The following is a 13,940-nucleotide window of genomic DNA, read 5'->3' as shown; positions in this document are numbered from 1 at the left end:
GGAAACAGGTTTCGGCTGATGCTAACTCTGGTTTGGAGGCTCTTTATTTAATTGCAGATGATGTGACTTGGGTTTTAGCAACAGCCTCACAAAATCCCTGCCACTTTTAGCAGCTGAGCTCAGACAGTTGCAACTCACGCCCGCGCATGACTGGGTTGGGAATCTCTGGGACACAGGGTCAGAAGTGTACCACGCCACAGTAGGAACTCCAGGTGGTGATTCAAGAAGCCAGATGTGAACTGAGAGCTTGCTTGAAGCCATCTGGAATGGTAAGAGGGAGCCAAGCCAACATTTTCAGTGAGCTGGAAGCCAGACGCTTAAGAAATAAAGTCTTGACACTAAACCGAAAGGGCAGCAGGCAGACTCCACAAAGAAAGCGCAGCAGAACCAAGTTGAAACCAAGTCTTGGACAAAAAAGAGACGAGGTCCCAGACAAGGGAAGATGTTTTGGACTGTGCAGTACATATCGGTAAGAGCTATGCTACTTACCTTTACTGGTGAATAATAACTGCTAACGGAGACCTTGAGCTTTCTTAAGACCAACATCTGGTGCTGTTCCGTTGCTGTACCAAAATGCTGGTGATAATCGAGCTGGAAACAGAAGAGGTGTAACTTAGACCATAGCTTTGGAGGTTTCTGCGTATAGTTGGTCCCATTGTTTGGGTCTATGGCAGGACAGCTGAGTACAGTGGGAGCTGCCCATCTCATGGCCAGGAAGGAAAGAAACAGAAAGGGATAACCTAGAAACTGCCCACCTCTTAAAGCTTCTGCCATCCCTCAGCAGTGCCATCTGGGGGTCTGAGCCCTTAACACGTGGGCCACTGGGGGTCATTTAAGATCCAGACCCTCACACCTGCTTTCTCTCGCTACAGTCCGCTTCACTGTAGAAATGTAACACAGTGATAACTCAGAAGAAACCTGTGGCTGTCACCACTGTGCAACACAGGTGCGTGTGTGTGCTGGGCCCTTTTAAAGTTGTAGAAAGGGGCCAACAGTCCACGGGGAAACTGTTCAAAATGGAATAAACACACGTTCCCAAGGCACTGGTCAAATCGTCGGCACAGATAATACTTTCAGAGATGTTACCATCACACGTTGCCTGTGGGCCAGCGTTATAAGCCATATGAGACCTCTCCTGGTGACCAGAGCATTCTGAATATATCAACGGAAAATAGAAATATAGCCCTGCCATCATAAGACTCCGGTTTCTGCATTCTTATTCTAATACCCAAAGCTTCCAGTTTACAGGATTGTCATTGCTCCCGAATCTCTCCCTCTAAACACAGTGACTTTGGTTTCTCTTGCGATAAAACCAGCAGCACCTACACCAACCCCAGACTCAAGTCAGCTCTCTGAGCAGAGCCCAGCTCTGGCCTTTCTGGGGAGACACAGTCCAGTCTGTGGACTCCTTAGAATTTTACAGACTTTTCTAGAGTACTGAGTACACTGCTTGGTACAATAAATGACCTTGAGCTGTAAGCCAAGGATGCCTGCATGAAGGAAGGCATTCTCACAGCTTCATATTTATTAGACTTCCTTACTTTATGATTTACTTCATGGGACCCACGCCAGCAATCCTGTTCCTTTAGGAAATGGCCCGAGGACTCAGTGACTTAGTGTTAGGTATCCCCAACCTAGAGCTACAAATCCCTCATGGATATCTCGGGCTGGCTAGAGGCTTCACAATGAGGACTGGGCAATGTTTTCTTTGCATTGTCTCTGTCTGCTTTGTACACACGAGGAAGGGCTGTTAGCATGTGCTCCAGGCTCCAGGGACGTGAGGGACCAAGTCTCGCTGCTAAGCTGGAGAAATTTCCATGACTTCATTCTCTTACCCACAGGACTCTCCTACTTGCAAGCTCGGATGAGGGGAGAGGACTGCCTTCAATTAGATTTACCCTCCCCCCCAAAAAAAGGTTTTTAAATGGTGTGTAAAAATAATTCAATAAAGGCCTCGGAGGTGTCAGCTGTTGTCATCCTTCTGCTTGGAAAACGTCACTCAGAACGTGCCCAGAGTCAACACAGGGATGTGACGCCCTGAAAAATTAATTTGTGAAATGAACCTTCGAGACTACTTGTCCTTTGTGCCCAGCTTCATGTGTCCTCAGTTGGGAAATCCAAGGCCCTGGATCACGTCATCCAGTTTGGGGTTGTAGAACTCACACTTTTCATTGTGCCTCTAATCCTAAATGTCACCAGGAAGGTTAGCCCCCAACACAAAACGATACTCCGTGGCCTTACTGTAGACAATTATCAACTCATAAATCTTGGTCAGACAGTAATGAGAGTGTAAGAAACGATTAAATTCAGTCCAGTAACACCATGTGAGAGGGAGGGTAGACCTGGAGGGGGTGAAGCTGGAAGAGTCTCCAGGGAGATAGGAGTTAGCTCCCTAGTACTGAGGACCTGCTACTTGTCGAGTGGCATTTTGGAAGGCTATGGGTGATGTCATTCCAGATGGTAATAGTTCAATGAGAGCTCAGATCCCAAGCTAAATTGGAAAGAAAAACTGGAAATAGGATGGCGGATTGGGGTATAGTGTACCCCTTCAGTCAACTACTCTATTGCATGGTCCCAGGGACTCAGGGGCCTCTTTGTGTTGGAGGATCAGGGCTGCCAGTCCTTCATAAAAATACAAGGGAGGATTCTGGGAGGTAAGCCACTAAACGGTTGTAAAAGTCATAAAACATGGGCCAGTGAGATGGCTCCACCAGTAAAGATGCTAACCCCCCCCCCAAGCCTGACAACCTGGTCTCCATCTCTAAAAACTACATGGTACAAGGAGAGAACCCACTCCCACACTTTTTTGGGTAAATGTAATTGAAAGCAGATCTACCCCCTCATCTGAGCTTGCAAGCAGGAGAACACTGCCATCCCGACTGTCCTGCACACCAGACATGCACGGCCACTCCTCCCACATGCAGGCACAATAAATAAATGTAATGCTGAGTCATAAAAGAGACACTCCGGTTAAGGGAGTTGACGTTGTTTCATTAGGCAACGATCATGTTGAACAAGTCATGCTGGCCAGGCCTTCTACTGATGCTAAAACTGTGCATTTCTTGCCTGTTCTGATGCTGCCTTCTGGGAACAACCCAGCCGCATGAACCACCTGGGGGACTGAGATGAAGGTCTTTCCTCCCAAGAGGAAAGTGTCCTCTTCCCCTAGACAGAGTCTGTCCAGACACTGTACATGATCCTTGAAGCGTGTCACATGACTCTTTGGAGCAAAATGCCTAGAGACCACAGGTCAGAATCAGTTCTCAGGATTTCCTGCCAAATGCTGCAAAGTCTAGCTCACATTTCCTGCCCCCTGGACTCACTTCCCTCGGTTCTCTAGTCCCAAGCCCTACTGGACACATTTGTCCTACAGCCTAGAATGCCCTTCCCTCAGTAGGACTGGCTTCTCTCCTGCTCTTTGCTCAGGCTTCTCAGTCCCCAACTGCTCCGTTGACAGTTGTACCTTGGCCACCTTCCTAACTTGCTTGATCCATCCTCTGTCTGCCACACACATACACACACACACACACACACACACACACACACACACACTACTACTACCACCACCTGGAATATCAGCTCTGCGAGAACTCAAAGTCTGGCCAGCTCTCTGCTGTGAACTAGTTCCGATAACTAGAGAGTCCATGCTTGCCAGAGGGAAACTCAGAGCTCATGAGTCGCTGGCACACGGATTGCCATACTGAACTAACTGACTTCTGCATCCGCCCTTTGGGAAAGTCTCGTGTGCCCAACCATGTACTTACTCTGCAAGGCACCATATCTGGTCTCAGTTCTATTATCTATTGGCTCTACCCAGTTTGCTAGGTCCTTATGGAAAGACATGGGTGTGGGGTTATATAACACACAGGAATGTGCACAGTGATATTGTCATTCCATGTGAGGATGGTATTATGGATGCTCCAGGCTCCTCACCACTTCAAGGACTTGGCCAACATCCTCCCCCTAGGTGGTAACAGAGGTCAACTTTCTTCATTAGGGGCCAAGAAGATGGATTCTGACTTGACATGGGCTTTAACTTAGTGTGTAAGCCTCACCATTTCCTTCCCTCTTTGTACTCAATTTCTCAAATATAAAATCATACACAATCTCAGGATTATGAGACTCACATGAAATCAACTATCTGGATGAACTTTGCAAAGTTGTAACAGGACTTGTTCACTACACACTATTGGTAATCAGCTCCTTAGTGGACTGGAACCTGGACCACGGCGGTTCCCAGCAGCTGCGGAACGCTGACTCTGTGCCCTTCATAGTTCTAAGTGCCCTCCAGGAGTGACCTAGTTAGCTAGCCCACATGACAACCCTTAAAAGCCAGTGTGGCCGTCTTCTCTGCTTTCCAAATGAGAACAGAGAACGATGAGACAATGCCCTTTGCCAGGATCACACAGGCCATCAGAGGCAGGGGTGGAAGTTCACATAAGTCCCCCAGCATCAAAGCACTTGATCTCTACTGGTGTTCAGTCTACGCTCACATCACAGACGGCAAAACTCATGCGGTCACAAACCTGAGGCACCACAGGAATTAGCATACGCTCTGAGACTACCGCACGTCAGGTTCCTCTTATGTCGTACCTCTGTTCATACTCCTCGGATGTCCCCTGACTCCTGTGACAGTCACTGAAGGCAGACACTAGACCCAATCTGCTATTGGGGCACTCAAAGGCATATAAGCAACATAATTAACTTACTTGAGGTCTCCAGCTTAGTAAGTACAATAATAGTAAGACTAGATGTCAAAACCTCTACTCTTTCCATCTCCTAGACTTGGTTGGAGATGCCAAGCATACACACACGCACGAAGGGTTGTGGCACCTTTTGCCAACAAGTTCAAAGTCTCATCTGGATATAAGAAAGTTAGCACAGTGTATGTCTTGTAGGCTACAGAGTGTGCTATACTGGCAAATACTTCTTTTAGCCACTGAGCAGGAACGGGCCCATGACATGATGAGTTATACATCACAGAAAGACAAGATCCCGGATGGTGATGCTGGCAGAGTCTGCCCTGGTGAAGCTAGGAGCAGGTGGTGTGGAAATTAAAAAGCAACTGGAAAACAGAGGAAATTGTGGCATACTTCATTTGGACTGATAGGCAATTTTTGGTCCACTCCCCTGGAAATCACTTGGGGATAACCGAGCCGATATTAAATGTGGAAAGACCCTTTCATTACTAAGAGCCTGTGCCAGAGTTTCTGCTTAGCAGCATGTCAGCTTCACAGAGCCTGATTTAGGCCTGACAGGAGAGGCTGCAGTAAATCCTGTCACTTAGCAATAGGCCAAAGAAGAGAGTACCTTCTGGAAAATATAATGGGACTGCAGATGGAGTACACAGGTGCCTGGAAGCGTTGAGATATGAAAGAGACCAGAGTGACTAAGTTACTCGTATCTTCCAGGAAATAATGTTTCAGTAATGAGATTCCAAGCCTCGGACTCTGGTAGGAGCTGTGGTGACATGTAGGGAGAAGGGCTTAAACTCCAGGCTCTCGCTCAGCTCATGCAACACCAAGCCCATTATGATAAACGCTCAGGCTGTGGTCCTTCGAGTCACCTTGAGTCCCTTTTTTATAGTCTGCATCTAACTCAGCATAATGTGAGAGTCAGAATCTGTAAGAGTCAGAATCAATCTGTGAGAGAGTCAGAATCCAGCTGTGTGCTCTGCTTCTTCACATCTCAGCTGCCAACATTGCTCATCTGGATTAGACAAAAGCCTCTTCCGTGTCTCCTACTTGGTCGTTGACATTCTAGGATTCGAATGTGTTCCCCAGCAATCCTTTGCTGATAACACCATCTCCAGTGCAGCAGTTGGGAGGTGGTGCCCACTAAGGGGTTCTGCTCGAAGTGGATTGATGGAGTTAGCAAGGGAGTAAGGCTGTGATCGTGGGCGTGAGTTCTAATATATTCCAACATGGTCTCTTTGTGGTTTCACTCTTGACTTCTCTGTTTTCCCATGGGCTGACACAGCCTGAAGGTCCTTGTCAGATCCATGACCTTGCTCCTAGACTTCCTAGACTTCCGCTTCCAGAGCTAACAGATAAATACACGTGTCTTCAGAATGCGTTACTCACTCAAGTGTTCTGTAACAGCAACAGAATAGGACACCACACATGTGTCAATCAAATCATGACATGTTTATGCATGAACCTCCAATGATTCTCCACTCCAATAAAAGCATAAGTTCAGCAGGTGAAGGCACTTCTTGCTCAGCTTGACAGTGTAAGCTCGTTCTTCACCATCACGGTGAAGGAGAAAACCATCTCTGACCTGAACGTGGGAACCATGTCGCTTCTCCACACATATGTGGACACGCATACACACAAAACATAGTAATTATTTAATCACTATGCTCCTCGTTTCCTCCCTCGCCATCTAGATTAATTCTCCCCTCACCCTGTCTGCTCCAGCTGCACTGGGTGCCTTGCTATACATCAGACAGTCTCAGTGCTGAAGTGGAGCACAGAGGCAGAGGCCAGCCGAGCTGCCACAGTGCAGGAAGAGCTGTAAAAGGTCAGGTTTTGTCACCGACCTCGAGGACGTCCAGTGCAGTGGCTGGGACACAGTTTGTCTGGAGGAGATAGAGAACAATAAACGGGATGTTTGCAGGGAGGTTGAACACAAATCGCATGTCTCAGAAAACCTTAGGGCAGCCTAAGCACACAGCATGCAAGGGGGGTTTTCAAGAGCACTGTTTATGGTGCTCTATTTATAACCTTCAGCTGCAAAAAAAAAAAAAAAAAAAAAAAAAAAAAAAAAAAAAAAAAAAAAAAAAAAAAAAAAAAAAAAAAAAACCAACAAAAAAATCCATCTAATTCCTGAGCTCTGTGCATCAAGTCTCTCATCTCATGAGTCCCCAAATCCTGGCAGCTGCACCCCTTCCTCTGTCTCCTTTCAGGTCCCCTTACTCTAGCTATGACTTTCTAAAGCCACCCAAATGGACCCTGCAGTCCTGGATTTGAGCACCTTCAAATCGCTGTTCCCTCTGAACAAAACACTAACCCTTTCTCTTTCGCCCACCCTCTTGACATTCAAACATTGGATTGAATCAACCCAAGCTTTTTCCATTTCCCAAGGCCTCTCTTATTCCCAGTATACCCGCATGCAGAACACATGCACGCACACTCATCTGACTGAGGAATTTCTACCCTTGGTTGCTATAGCTCTGCATCTTTCAATACAGAACCACTTGACTCGTACTAGAATTGTTACCTTGTGCAGTCTCTGCCCGGCAGACGGTGAGTTCTTTGTGACAGGGACCAGCTCTTGTGCTTCAGTGGAACTCCAGTTGTCAGGCTCCTCTCAACCCCACACATAATGAACAAGTGGCCAAAGGGATGACAGCAGGTGTCCCATCCACCCATGCAGACTCCACATGCTGGAGAGATAAAGACAGAAGGACCAAGCTCACAGGAGATGAACTGGTGATGGGAAAGTCAATGCCCTCTGAGTCCAGGGAGGTGGGGTCAGGCATGAGAAACAAAGGAGAGAGGGACCAATGATAGATCCCAGGGCAGGGTAGGCTCCTGTTGAGCTGGGCAAAGACACAATAGCTGGGAAGGAGGTCAACTGTTCCCATTAAAAAAGAAAGAACAATTCAAGAAGCCGGGCCACCCTCTATACCCTCCAGTTTCCAGAGCTGGTGTTTGCCCTGCCAAACTGGAATGAGGCCCCTGGAGAGCCTAACTGAACCATAGCAAATGTAATAGGCAAAATGCAATTCCCACGTGGACTTTCTGCCCCTTTTTCTTTCAAGCTTTCCAGAACATGCAAGGCGTCCCATCACACTGACAGTGAAGCACACTCTCGAGTTAGAACGGTGGGACTCGCAGCCTAGCTCCGCCACTCGCCACCCACTTGCATTGGTTTTTCTCCTCTATGCAGTGGGACTGGTCACAGGAGCACCTGTCCTACAGGGCTGGGGCAGCGATGCAGCAAGGCAAAACCAGGATGCAGAGCCAATAGCCAGTAACTGCATCGCTGTTAAATTGGTGGGTTGTTTACAGTGGAGCACAGGTTCGAGCTCTCCACTTCTCAGTAGCTTTGTGACCTTCAAGAAGCTGCTTTTACTACCCACCCCCTTCTTCCATAACACAGAGATAGTGATGGTCTCATATGAGAGTGTTATTAAGAAAAATAATGTCCTGAAAATGGTAAATAACTCAAGACATTTACTGGATTATAGTAAGTATCATCTAGATATTTGCAGAACGAATGCATTATTGTTTTTATTGGGAACCAGGAGTCAATAGCCCCCCTCATGATTTGCACCCCCCCAAACCATAACAGTAACTGCCATACACACAAAAGGAGTATTGGAGCTCCCTGGTGCACTCTGCCCCCCAGTTAGTGACCTACAAGCCCCAGCTCTTTCTCTCTGCAAAGCTTTCTGGCTTCACAAGAACCAAGCAGCCCCCAGCTTTCTGAGAAGGTCCCCAGAGGCTTGACAGTATGTAATAAAGTGGTGGGAGGGAGAAAAGCCAGCAGAAAAGGGCTGACCCAGTGGGCTGGCTACTGCCCTGGGATCTATTTCCCCGTGTCAGGGAAGTTGCTGACTTCAGCCATTCCAGAGTGAAGCACCATCCATGGTCAGAGACAGCACCGAGCCTGGAACACGGCACAGCCGTAAATCTGCAAGCCGATTATTTAAGAGAACTGACTTTCTGTGTTGCGATATTAAAGCAAGTCTGCCTCCTGCCTATAAATCAGCAGAGCTGTTTCCAGCTTCAGACACTCTGTTGGGCTGGCTGGAGATGCACATGCCTGGGAGGCATGGAACGAGAACGACTAAGAGATGTACTTACCTCCTCGCCAAACTGTTCTCATGACCCTGCCTGAACTGCATACTCCTTCCCTGTCCCGTGACTTTGGGATCTCAGCATCGTCTAGGTAGCTTCAGAAACATCACAGAACACTTGATGCTGGCACAGTGCTCTGGGATCAGATGGAATAGATAGCCTTAATCCGTTTAGAGTTCATGAAATCAAATAGCAAAGATATGAAGTGAATTTCCTTCCGAGGACCACACAGTGAGCAGGCAGAGTGCGAATTAGACCACGTCTCACAGCTCCCAACCCAGAGTTATTTCAATGACATTAAAGTCAGCCTTATCCAGAATGCCTTCATGTGAGGGCCTGGGGATATGGCTCAGTGGGTAAAGTTCTTGTCACACAAATGTGAGGAGCTAAATTTAAATCCCAAAATCCGTGTATAACCAGGCATGGCAGCTCATGTCTAGTAGGAGCAGAGACAGGAAAATTCCTGTAAGCTTATTGGCTGACTCGCCTGCCACTGACCACCCATGCGATCTGGCACATATGTACCCCCCCACACACACATAAACATGCAAAGACATACACAGAGAGAATTTCTTCATATGTATGATCCTAAGAAATGGAAATCTGGGTAACAGCATAGAAAAAAAACTATGTCTTCTCAAAATGCCCAATGGACATTGCCTCGGGCCTACAAAGCAGAGGATGCTTTCCAACATTGTCAACAAACCCCCCACTGCACCAAACCCATCCTTGGGTTCCCATCACCAGGAACAAGACTCAGGTTCTTAGCATGATACACAAAAGTCTCTGTTCTTGGTCTTGCATTTGCCTTTGACTCTGTGTCCTGCAAATACAGAACATGACCCTCACCTCACCTTTCTACCCTAGGAGAAGCCTCCTGTGATCTACTCCCATCCCCAGGATGAATGGAGGCTCCCTTCGCTATCCTTCCATCTCCTTCTACTTGCCCTCCTGTGGCATTTCCCTTACTAGATCACCGTGCTCCGTGTGTGTATGCCCCTCTCCTTTAGATGAGATCTTTACAGACCGGAAGACTGTACTATGGCTTTAGGTAAAACAGCAGGAACCCAATAAATACTCCTAGATTTGAATTTTCATCAGCATCCTACACAGGAAACGGTTTCTCAATGCTTTGTGGAGGGGATAAAAGCTCAAACACAATAAACAGATGCTTTGAAATGGTTGCCAACTAAGATACAACTGGATTCTAACTACCATGTTACATCCAGCCCTCATAGCTTTCTCTCCTTTTCTGGTTTTATCTTGGACACTTCATTGGAATGGCTTTTGCAATTCAAGTGGACACACTGAATTTCATCTTGCCATTGAGGGTCATCCCAGATAGAAAAAGGGATGTGTCCTAAGCATCTCACCCCTCTAGTCAGCATGCCTCCATCATCTCTAAGAGACGACCCTGTGGTTACCTTTGAACAGCTTTTGCCCTGTGCACTCACCTCCTCGGAGGGTAGACTATGACTAATAGGTAAGAACAAAGGCAGAATGTTTGTATTACTCAGAGTTGCTGAGCTTAGCTCTGTGCCACTCACCAATGAGGGCGTAGCAGGAACGCAGCAGGCAGCAAGATGACAGCTAGGAACTGGTTGGCTGAGTGTTCTGAACCTAGAGTCCTGAGCCCATGTGCTGATCTCCCTCTCTCTCCTTCTCCCTTCCCCTCCCTTCTAAGCACTATAAAAAGCAAAAGGCTTGAGAAAGGTACTGAATTTTTTTGTGTGTGAAATATTCCAAAAATGTTACTTTATGTACTTAGGGCCCTAAGTGATTTTGTTTCCAAAAGTTGCTGACAATACATATATTCCTTGAATTTCAATGCAGAGAAAATAAGCACACTGTGGCCAAATTCATTTATTTATTTCATAAAATGACTATAATTTGGAAGTCACTCATGGTATTCTCTCCCAATTCAGGTTAATGTCTTAGACATGGCCCCTAGAAGGGCATTTCTTGCAAAGACAGTTATTGGCTTTTTATTTAAAATGTTCTGGATGGGTGATTTGTGGGTATAACAAACCTAAATAATTTAAAGTGTCTCTATTTGCTGAGAACTGCAGTGTCTTTTTTTTTTTAAAGCAGATTTTAAATCTTTAAAGTTTCAGGGATTAAGATAGATTGGACGGGGATTTATTTGTTGCAGGAATTTCTTTTTCTCCTGCTGCTCCTTTCCCAGCATCCCCTCTTTTTTCATGCCTCTGTCTAGATCCTCGTAACATCAGAGCTGGAGACCACTGGACCCCCTTTATAATGTGGGCTTTCAGACTTTCTTCATGGTTGAATCCTCTATGCAAAGTTCATCTTGGTGCTTTAGCCACAAAACAGAAAGGAATAGCAGCCATGACGGGGCTACGTTTGCTTCTCAGCTTTTGACGCTTATGCAGAGTCTCCCAGAGCCCCTGAGCAACATATGATGAAGTCAAGGGTGAGGGTCGATGCACCAGGGTCCCTCTGTGAGCACAAGGCTGATCCAGCCTAGAACAGCTTGATTGACACTGCATACCTCCCAACAGTTCCGGCTTCTCCTTGCTCTCTGTTTTTGTCCTCTTCGTAAATCCGTCAGCCATCGTTCAGATTCCCATCTCTTAGCAGTGATGCGATGAGCCAGTCCTACCCAGGAGGACAGCATGGAACAGCCCTCACATGTGGTGGTGGCCATACGGATGCTGGACCCAGGTCACAGACTCTGGGCACGGATTCCTAGAGTATACCTGCCCTCCACAGCCATCCTGCCTCAGCAAGGCTGGGTGAGCATATCATTCCTAAGCCAGGCACGTTTCTCTGCAGTTCCTTTTCCAAAGAGCAAGTGGTGACAGTGCCTGAAATGCAAAGTCAGCAAAAGAGCAGCCACTCTGCCTGCAAAGGCCTTGTGGAGACCCCGCAGAGACCCACCCCACTGGCTCTGTCCCTGACATCCTGGGAAGATGCTCAGCCTTTCCCCTGGGAACCGCTATCGCCTATGTCAGCTAGTAACTACCACAAGGCTTTCCTCAGTCCCCACAAGCCACATGGATTCCAAAAGAAACCAAGGTTTTTGGTCCAGTTTCTTCTAACAGCAGAGGCATCTAGTTACAGGAAAGGGTATTTGTCCTGCTTAACACTTTAATGAATTTAGGTCTCAGTTTAGACAACACAGGCTTAAGAAGTTCCTTTTCACTCACTGGGGATATTGGCAGCATTTGATGCTTTTGTGTTTTGTTTACTACAGATAGTTGAGGGGACAAGACAGAAATGCTTCCGCCCATCATGAGCCTGTAAGTCTTAATTTGTCAACATGGCTAAAGAATTTTAGAGAGAAAAACAAAAACAAAGAAACCCCTTACATGCTATTTTTAAGTCCTGCCTTTGCAGGCCTAAGCACCTTCATTGGGTGGTTTTCCTGGTAGGAATTAGAAGAGGCTGTGTCCTTCTTCAGGTAGGATTAGAGGGAATGAGACTCGTGATAGGGCAGAAAAAATGCATACAAAAGATGTTTAAATTGAAACTAGAACCCACTAGGGTTAAGAATCCCTCCTCTTGGGAGAGCATGATACTTTCATCCACCTTGACATGAAAGCTATGTTGGTCTATCCGGTCCCTATTTCAAATGGGTAGACACTTCATTTCAGGTCAATTTCCTATATCCTCTCCATAAAGCAAGTAGCACTGTGGAATTATGGGTTTTGCCAGCACTGACAAGAGAAGTCTGCAGGGTCACACATGGTACAATCACAGCTTCAAGCTGTTCAAAGCTCTGACTCACTGGCAATCACCTTCCTTCTCCTCAGTGCATGTGTGCTTGCCCAGATATGCAAACTACTGAAAATCCCTCTAAAACCAAAATGTCCAGGTTCTCCCGGGGCCAAGTGTGGTTAGACACATCCCAAGGCCAAACCATTACTCACAATAAAGAACAGCAATAGCCACCATTGCCAGTCTTTGAAAACCATCTCAGGGGTATTAGAGAATCCTAGAAACAGATGCGGGGACTACATGGGTTAAAATCCAAAGCAGAGAGCTCAGCCTTGTTTGAGGGATTTGTGTATTAGCCACCATAGGAAGCAGAAAAGACACTGGAGCTTAGAACCACTATTCTCGAGATGGTAAGGGAAATAAAAAGGCCTTCCTGGGAGAGGCGATGGGTCAGGCAGAAAGCCAAGGTAGGGCTGGGATGGAGACCGTGATGAAGCCTGTACTGGGAACTGCAATGAATTAGGGCTGGCAGTGTGGAACTGCCTAAGCCACACCCATCTAAGGTTTTCTCCAGCTCTCCACCCAGTTTAACTTCCACCCATGGCATCTCCATGAATGGTCAGTCTGCAAGAGGTAGAAAGCCGATGACTAGCCAGACAGCAACAGAGCAGGTGTGCACCCCTCTTCTCTGTTCCCTCCATCTTCGGTATGTCAGCTGCTACAGATGTAAGCAAAGACCTTTCAGAAGATTCTGGTTGTTTTCCCTCCATAGAAAATCCTTTCTTCAAGTTGAAAAGAAAAGAAAAGAAAAAAGGAAAAGAAATAGAGGTGCATCTCAATGGCAAAAATAGTTATCTATCGTTTGTGAGGCCCTGGCCTGGATTCCCAGAACCACAAAACAAATTAGCAAACAAAAAATGCTGAGTGTGGCGCTAGAGAGATGGCCGCTTCACAACTCTGTTTTGAGGAGCACACACACACACACACACACAATTCAAGTGTATGCTTAAAATAATTTGTAATAAAACCTGCAGTGTTTAAAGAAGCAGAAGCAAGTGGGGAGGTTGAGGGACTCTAGGGAAAGGGTCAGCAGGGGTTCAGAGTTTGAGGGCAGTTAGGGGGTACTCGAGGGAGTGACGGTGCTTTGTGTCTCTGCTAAGGCTTGGAGAAAACTGAGAAAATTTGTCATCTCAATTTCTTATTAGCCAACATATTTGCTGCTGCTGGATAACAGTGAATGAGAAATAAAAATATCAAAATACTGAGGTCTTCAGGCCTACCTACCTGCACATAGCCAGGGGAGAGGAGGTGTCGGGATAGTTTCAGAACAGCTGAAAACAGTAAAGGCCTGGGGTGGAAGGCCCTCCTGAGGTTATTTTTTTAATGCATAAATGACTGGAAGAAGAAATGATTACTAGCCTTGGCTATTAATCCATCAGCAACTCCATTTGA

At 46.6% G+C, this 13,940-nt stretch overlaps 1 long non-coding RNA gene across 2 annotated transcripts in view; it reads right to left on the bottom strand.

Annotated features, from left to right (window-relative positions):
* LOC126498067 (uncharacterized) overlaps window positions 1-7,359 on the bottom strand; it is an 82,016-nt gene extending 74,657 nt beyond the window's left edge. Inside the window, exons 1-3 of one of the 2 annotated variants that reach the window (XR_007590761.1) lie at window positions 7,222-7,359; window positions 490-591; window positions 157-261 (exon numbers count right to left, since the gene is read on the bottom strand). This is a non-coding gene — a long non-coding RNA (uncharacterized lncRNA). Of the gene's footprint in view, window positions 1-156; window positions 262-489; window positions 592-7,221 lie in introns of those variants that run through there. The other variant, XR_007590762.1, reaches the window with a different exon arrangement.
* Window positions 7,360-13,940: the final 6,581 nt, after the last annotated feature.

This window comes from Alexandromys fortis, unplaced genomic scaffold (assembly GCF_014885135.2).
Source record: "Alexandromys fortis isolate MF-2015 unplaced genomic scaffold, M_Fortis_MF-2015_v1.1 scaffold_13, whole genome shotgun sequence".
In the NCBI taxonomy this organism is placed as follows: domain Eukaryota; kingdom Metazoa; phylum Chordata; class Mammalia; order Rodentia; family Cricetidae; genus Alexandromys; species Alexandromys fortis.
Note: the sequence above shows the minus strand (reverse complement) of the source record. Positions and strands in the feature narration are given on the sequence as shown.